The following is a 9,148-nucleotide window of genomic DNA, read 5'->3' as shown; positions in this document are numbered from 1 at the left end:
TGTTTGTCTCTAAGTGGAGGATAATGGATTGGTTAATAATTGATTCCATGACTTTACAGGGGACGCAACATAAAGAGATTGGTCTGTAATTTTCACCTAGGCTGGGGTCTTCCTTTTTAAGGATGGGGATGACTGTAGCTTGTGACTATAGTTTTGGCAAGGAGCTGGTCCTGAAAGATTTTACAAAGATTATGCTTAGAGGTGCATAATGGCAGTGGATAGCTTTTTTAAGAAGTAGGCACATATTCCATCTGGTCCAATAGATAGAGATGGTTTTTGATTGTGTGGTGCTTTTTCAACATTGTCTTCTGTAAAATCGATATGTATTAGATCATTGTAGTTGTCTGTGGTTCAACTAGGAAATACTGGGCATGATCCATTGCTGTTTACAAATACTGAGCCAAAGAATGTGTTAAAGAGGTTGGCTTTAATGGTTGATTATATACATCTAATGGTTTATTATATATATCTAAGTACTATTGCTATTTATTGAAGCCGAATGAAACCCCTACTTAGAATAGAATTTTCCAGTTCCCTTCAATTTTGCCACATGGATGAGTTTTCATATATGTTGTTACATGTATCTTACCTGTGGGATTTTGTAAAGACTTACGATATCTGACATGAAGAAAGAGATATCAGCACCAAATCCACCAATCAGGGCCACAATGAAATTCTTCTTGATGCCACATCTATAGTTGACAAACAACTGATCAGAACGAAATAGCAGTTCCAAAGTAGAACGGTAAGTTAGCCGGGGATCAAAATAATTGTCACAGATGAAAAATCCTAGGGTAATGTTAGACAATAGTCTTGGGTGTGAGTTGATCTGTTTCACAGCAAAAGCCAAAGTCAGGGAATGCTGATAAAACTTTAAAACAGCGCTGAAAAGATATTTGAGGTATATGAAAAATGCAGAAGAATTGCAGAGAGAACAATATATTCAGTGAAGCAACAATTATAGCCCCAAAGAAACTTAGATATTGTGATAATCATTAGATATAGATACCTATGAGGAACATATTGGGCATCATGAAACAGAGGTCTACAACAGAACCAGCTTGCACAAAATATATTGTGCAATATAATTGTGAAGGTACAAAGCTGGAAGATTCTTATTATTATGTAGAGATTTATATAAAATAGTACATGAGGTTATTGAATAATTTAATTTAAGATTGATAATATGCATTAATATCAAATGATGTAAGAAAATTAATAATATTAATGTAAAATTATTGTCATGTTTACTTTAAAATGTAAAACACCCTGGAACCAAACTGTTCACATAATGATGTGTTTATAGAAATAAAAATAAATAAAAAACTTTAAAAAAATAATCTTGTTTCCCCTTCTCCAGAAATAATATTTATTACACTGGTTTGCCTTTCTTGCAATCCTTATATTTAGATAGATGTCACCACTACATAGATCTCACCACTACAGACACTTTTGGAGAACATCTGTGACAAGTCAAACAAACCCACTTTCCTTAAATTGTCCATGCTGCTCAGATTTTCATCTAATTAAGGTGAACCCTTCAGATCTCAGCTGTCCCAATGTCGATTTAGAATATTATTATTCCATGATTTGATTCTAAACCAGATTTTTATCAAGGAATCTGAGAACTGTAGACTAGACTGAAAAATCAAAGCTTATCCAAGATTAAGGCTGTATTTGTAAACTTCATTAAACATACCAAGCAAGCTCTAGGATTGATTCTTTACTTGTTTCTTTCTCCATCTTGATATAGTATCTGCTTTAAGAGTTAAAATTGCAACTCCTTTGGTCACACTGGCAATCTCAAAACATCTGCAGGATAACAAATGCTTTTTACAATTGCTGTATTATGTTAAATGAGAAGAGAAGCATTGGAATTAAATCTCAGAATTTGTAACCCTGCATAGATTGTCTGAGATGCAAGATGACATCTGCAGGAGTTCGGCCCTGACTCAGTAAAATAAATAAATAAACAAACTCTGGATTTGTCATAATAAGTCAAATATGTTTATTCAGCTGAATAAGGATGAGTCCTCCCAAAAAGTAGAACCCTGAACATAAGATAAGGCAGGTATTATACATTTCTTTGTTTTTACTTAGTAACTTAAGAAGCTGGCACACAACAGAAACAATATAGAAGTATAGAAGTTATAAAAAATACTCAAGCCAAGCATGCCTTCTGTGGTTTTGGTTATGTGCTTAATCCATAGGCTAGTGGTTTTCTTTGGAACTTTCCATGTTCTCAACATATGTTCTCTTTAGCCATTCACCAAATCCATCAGATTCCTGATCACACAGGTTCTTGGACAGAGCAAAGGTGAATCATTTGGAGTGTGCTCATTGGACAATGAGACCCACAGAAGGAAAATGACCAGTGATGGGATTCAAGGTTTTTAGTACTGATCCTGTGGGTGTGGCCTCGTGGGTGTGGCAGTGGAAGGATACTGTAAAATTTCCAATCAGTGGTGGTGTTGGCCAGTTCTCTGAACTACTTGAAATTTCCGCTATCAGTTCTCCAGAACTGGTCAGAACCTCTGAAACTGATATTTGAGTTCAAGGAAGGAACTGAAGGTTCCCCATGATGAGATATGGTGAAGCAGAACCCCAATATTCTCTAAGTGCAGCAAGGTTTTTGGTAATTTTATGCATTTGCTGATCCAGCAGCCACGCACTATCACTTCCCAATATTCTGTATCATATTCTTGAAAAGAAGCTCTGTGGTCTAGCTATTATGATATTGTATAGGATTTTACAGATCAGTCAACGTGATCCACAAAAGCATATGAAATAATAAAACTGGACACTCTTAAGTTTCCTAAAGTCTCACAGGAGGTCTGGCTGAAACATTGTCTATGCTTTTGAAACTCTGATTATAAATAGAACTGATAAAAATAACTGGTGTCAAATTTTGCAATATTCTCTACGTAATTTACAGGAATGCTAATGAGACTTTTTTACAGTCTCCAATGACATGACCAGGAAAAGGGGAAAAAAAGAATTGCTTACAGAGGTGGCATAAATGATTTCTGGGAAGGATGTTCTTCAAAAGAATGTTCCTCTAGTACATATACAACCTGAACTGTGATCCCACCAATGAGGAGGTTTCCTGGTTTATACCATTCATGAAAGATAGGAAAGGGGTCACTTCTGTGACAAGGTGTGGCATCCATCTGACACTTCGAGTCAATCAGCAACCACACTATGACCATTACCGTCAACATTTTCTTTAGAATTGGCTTCTTGTAGGGACATAGGGATGTGGTGGCTCAATGGCTAAGATGCTGATCTTGTCAATTAGAAAGGTCGGCAGTTCAGCGGTTTGAATCCCTAGCATCACCTAATGTAGTGAGCGCCCATTATTTGTCCCAGCTTCTGCCAACCTAACAGTTTAAAAGCACATAAAAATGCAAATAGAAAAATAGGGACCACTTTGGTGGGAAGGGAACAGCGTTCCATGCACCTTCGGTGTTTACTCATGCCAGCCACATGACCAAGGCGATGTCTTTGGACATAATCATTTGGGTTAATTGCAAAGGTAAACAGTTACCTCTGTGAAAGGAACCTCCTGGGTTTGGAAAGTTATTATTTCACTTCCATACAATAAATTTGGAAACAATTACCTTCTTAGCTTTTTAAGGAGATGCCTCATAAATAAAATTATGTATGATTATTTCTGCCAACTTAATCATTACCCATGGGGTACTTCTCAAGCCAAATACCTATGGCTGAAATGTCTACCTTCTCCAAATATATCTGTGTAAGCAATCATTGAGCATAATAATGATGAAAGTTACCATTGAGGATACACTGGAACTTTTTATTCTTTTGTAATATTGATATCAACTACGCCATGTGCCTTCCACCTCTACCTCAGCAAGATTCCATGGGCAAAGACTCCCTGAGTGGAGATTTCCTGTCAGCTGAGAAGGGAGACAGCTATACAAGTGGATCAGATAACAGCAGCCAGCAACAGCCAGTAGAGCAATAACCCTTTACTTGCTATTTCATTACTTCAATACTTATAACACCGATTACCTCATTACCTCAAAACTTATAACTTTATTACCTCAAGACATATATTAATGATTAGATAATGATGTATATAAAATAATTTTTTATAATAATTTCTCTAAAATAATTTATCAATTGTTTGATTGATTAGTGTGATTAGACCATCTAGTACAAATAATATGGTTACCTATCAGTATAATTTAATTGATTAGTAAAAATTAATTATTAGTGAAATTAATTGACCAATTTGATTAGTGATTAGTGTAATTAATTGATTAGGGTGATTGCTAATTAGTGTAATTACTTGACTAGCATGATTACTGTAATTAATAATTGGTGTGATATTGTTATTGATCTTGTTTGATTGAACAATTTAATTCAACCAATCATCTCAACAAACCCACCATGCCAGTAAAAAAATCCAATGCCAAACTACAACCCCAAAAGAAAGAAATCCCCACCAATGAACCACAAGACTCCTGTACATGCCTTATATTTAAAGAAAATTTACAGGAGAATGAAAATTTCATCAAATGTTCCCTACGTGACAGCTACACTCACTACGACTGCTTGGGATTACCCAAGCAAATGGCTCAATTCCTAGAATCACCCAACCACAGGTTTTCATATCTCTGTCCACTGTGCAGATCCAAACTGGACAAAGATATTGCCCTGTTCGAAAGAGTTGATACCTTAAAAACACGAATAACACCATAGTAGAATACCTGGACACTATAAAAACAAGATTAACTAACCTTGAAAAAAAAGACACAACACAAAAAAGCAAACATCCAATAGCTGCAAACCACACCTTTATGCAACAGCCACAACCACAACCCAATCCACAAAAAACCACAAATCCAACAAATAATGATATCTCAATCCTCGCCAGAGAAGCTGTTGAGTGCAAACAGAAGTGTCCAAACACCATCTAATTTGGTCTAGAGGACATCAATGACAATGATGATATCACAATTGTCTGCAACATCATCAGTAACTATCAAGCATCAACCATCTCCTCTGATGAAATACTTGACATTTCCCACACCGGCCCAGAGTTCAAAAACAGAGGTGGCTTGGTGGCCCCACGCTTCTGCAGGGTCATTTGCAAAAATGAGTTAAGCAAATGTAAATTCATTTATACCATAAATTCACTCACCAAAAGCAATTCCAACCATAAGAACTTCCATTCTAACCCTGACCTAACCTTACAGCTACGTGTCCACTCCTGTAAACTCTGCATAAAACTCAAAAAATGTCTAGACAATGGAGAGAAGGACCTGTACATTGACAATCTTGCTGATCGTATCAAAATTAAGTCACACAACCCACAACTCCACATCCAACACTACTTCAACCAATCCACCATCACCCTAAAATAGGCATGCACACCCCTAACTACCTCAATTCCAACTACAACTGGCCTTAAATGCAAGCTATTCAATGCAAAAAGCCTTGTAAATAAAATACCTGAATTTCTCCTCTTACTAAATACGGCTAAATTTGACATCATATTTGTCTGTGAAACATGGCTCAATGCAACTCTCCCTGACTCCATTACCACAGTAAGAGACTATCATGTTTACCAATCAGATCGTGAAATCCATAGAGGAGGTGGCATTGCTATCTTCTATAAAAAGTCCCTACATTTAAAAAACATCCAAGTTACCCAGGAGCTTGCTCTTCCTGAGACCATTGTCTGTGAACTGTCCTTAAATATCACATTTCAATTCTTACTATGTTACAGAGCCCCTGATTATGTCATTGAACATGCAAACAAGTTAAATTCACTACTAACATGGGCAACATCATGCCCACATGCTTTTAACTTTCTTGGTGACTTCAATCTACCTCATATTAACTGGACAATAAACAAATGTAAAACTGAACCCATACATGCAACATTCTACAATGCTGCAACAAATCTGGGACTGGAACAACTAGTAACCAACAATACTAGATTTAACAACTGCCCCGATCTCATCTTTTGCAATAGTTTGAATTCAATTTATAGAATACAAATTAAAGAACCCTTTTCCAACAGTGACCACAACATGATTGACTTTTGTCTCAACATATATCCATACAAAAATTATCATAACAACTGGATCCCCAATTATAACTTCCAAAAAGACAACTATGACCTTATAGACACCAATCTCTCATCTCTGGATAGGCAATTTCTATTCACTGGATGAATACTGTTGAAGACCATTGCAACATATTTTTACATGAAGTCAAAAGAGTCAAATTATATGTACTAATAACAACTTCCAAAACCAGAAAAAGCAAATTATTCATAATAATAAGGAAGCTTCAGTCCAAAAAGAAATCAATTTGGCAGAAAAACAAATCTGGTCATGTTGCCCACTTCAAAAGCCAATACAAAAATTTATGCCACCAGATAAAGACTGAATGCACTAATTATCACATTAAACAAGAGGAAAACCTTCTACACACCAATTCCACCTGCACTCTCTACAATTTTGTAAACAACAAACTAAAAGACTCAAGGTCCATCCCATCCCTGAAAGGACCTAATGGTAACGACTGCAATGATGACACCATTAAAGCCAACCTCTTTAGCACATTCTTTGGCACAGTATTTGTAAACAGCAATGGATCATGTCCAGTATTTCCTAGTCAAACCACAGACAACTACAATGATCTAATACATATCGATTTTACAGAAGACAATGTTGAAAAAGCGCTACACAATCTAAAACCATCTCTATCTATTGGACCAGATGGAATATGTGCCTACTTCTTAAAAAAGCTATCCACTGCCATAGCCAAACCTCTAAGCATAATCTTTGAAAAATCTTTCAGGATCAGCTCCTTGCCTAATCTATGGTCAAAAGCAACAGTCATCCCCATCTTCAAAAAGGGAGACCCCAGCCTAGTTGAAAATTACAGACCAATCTCCTTATGCTGCGTCCCCTGTAAAGTCATGGAATCAATTATTAACCAATCCATCATCCTTTACTTAGAGACAAACAACCTACTCTCTAATAAACAATTTGGTTTCAGGAAAAAGCTATCCTGTAATCTGCAACTCTTACACTGCAAAAACATATGGACGACACAACTCAATCAGGGCAAAGCAATAGACACAATCTACATAAACTTCTGTAAAGCCTTTGATTTAGTGGTACACGACAAACTACTCGTAAAAATAAAATCTTATGGCTATCTTTTCCAAGCAGAATATAGTAAAAGTTGATAGAAAGAAAAAAAGATATTTTTAAAAAATGAATTAACTAAAGGGAGCCTCTAGCCTAAAATATTACAAAGTCAAAAAGGAGAAGAAAAATAAATAAATAGATATGAACAAAAAAGCCAGTCCAGTTTCAAAAAACAAGATTGTATATAAAAATCCAGCAATGAGAAGAAAAAAAACCATTACTTTGACACTCCTGTTTAAAATCGCTGCTTAATCACTTCTGTAAAAACTTTTACAGATTCTTTCTTTCCCTTAGGGTGTCCTTTCAAATCTTAGAGTAAAAAAAAAAGTTCTCACCACACTTTCTCTTTCTGCTCTCTTCCATTTCGGAGCTGTCCCAACTTCAGCAGCTTTAATGGCTGCCTCTTTGCCTCTGGCAAGAAGAGCTTCTCCTGGATCTACCAGGGACTTTGCGGTATCCCTGGGATCAGCAGGATGCGCTCTTCACTTTCACCATCTCTTTGGGACAGTTTAGGTCCAGTTGGATTGTCCAGGAGCAAAGATATCGGCAGCAATCTCAGACCTCCAATATCGCATGCCGTATTTTCGCGATGCCAGCTCCGCCCTCCCCAACTCTGTAATTCTGTTATTCTATTTTTTTGTACAGAGTCACAGTAGAGAGGAAGTTTTCCCAAGAAATTAAAAATCAGATAAACCTGGAATTTTTGGAATTCAGGAAGAGAATCAGGGCAGACAACTCTGAAACTTTCATGAGGTATAACTAACATACAAGAATCACTGTTTTGTGCTTTGGTCTGGAAAGATCCCTGTCCTTAACTCAGAAAGAATAAAGAAACTACTATGAGTAAGTCCTTACATTGTTCTCGGAACCTTACAGGATTACACCAAGACTTTCCTGAAATTTATAGCAGAGAAATGAATGTATAACAGGAATTCCTGGAATTTATCTCTAAGAAATTAAAGTGGCATTATTTAAATCCCACTGATTTCTGTAACTCAAATTTAAACATTACTATAATTAAACCATGACACATTGCACAAATCACAATTGTAATCTCCAACAAGAGAGACAAAAATAGGACACATGTTTCAATACTGACATCAGGATGCTTGTAATGGACATCCATGGTTTGAAAAACTAGGTTTAGGCTTCCAGACCTGAATTCAAACAAAATTCAATATCTTAAATTGTGAGGCAAGCATTTTGTTACTTATTTTGTCATCAAATCCATCCTGAGAGATGTAGCTTTGAGCAATGAAAAAGATAATTTCCTTCAGGTTGAAAGTAGAGGAAGAAATGGGGATATATAGAAGTAGAAATTAGGTGGTGGAATTCTTGTTGTTCCCTCAAGTGTTATGGAGAACAAACCCACACATTCCTCCCTTCCATACTTGGAAGATTGTTATTATGTCTCCTCTATAGATTTTTCTTGTTTAAGCTAAGCACACTCAATACATTTAATGGCATAAGTTCCAATCCTCTCATTATCCAGTCACTCTTATTTGCACATTTTCCCCCTCATCTTAGGATATTTCTTGTGTTTTGGTAATCAGGACTGGATACATTGCTTTCAAAGTTCAAAATTATATCACACTTATGTCAGAAGTATTGAGGCACTTCCAGGATGAAATAATTAGTTAATGACATCACAGTTGCCCATGGGATGCCCTTTCGTATTCCTGACAGGAGCTAGAGTGAAGAACGAGAATTCACCCCACCCCACAGCAATACTTGGGTCTCAAATGTGGGCTTGCTAACCTTCAACCCAGTGTCCTAACCACACAAGTCACTGTGCTCCTAAAGTTCAAAATGTCTCTTGAAAACTGCTTTGTAAAGCATTTTTTTTGTCTTTTAATGACTTCTTAATCCCTTGTATCAGGGTGGAGTTGGGGCAACTGAATGGAGCTGAGAGTTTACTGGATGGATGCCCTTCCAGTCACCAATGCAGCTGA

The sequence above is a fragment of the Pseudonaja textilis genome, chromosome Z, assembly GCF_049901715.1.
Source record: "Pseudonaja textilis isolate UNSWEBS1 chromosome Z, rPseTex1.2, whole genome shotgun sequence".
In the NCBI taxonomy this organism is placed as follows: domain Eukaryota; kingdom Metazoa; phylum Chordata; class Lepidosauria; order Squamata; family Elapidae; genus Pseudonaja; species Pseudonaja textilis.
Note: the sequence above shows the minus strand (reverse complement) of the source record.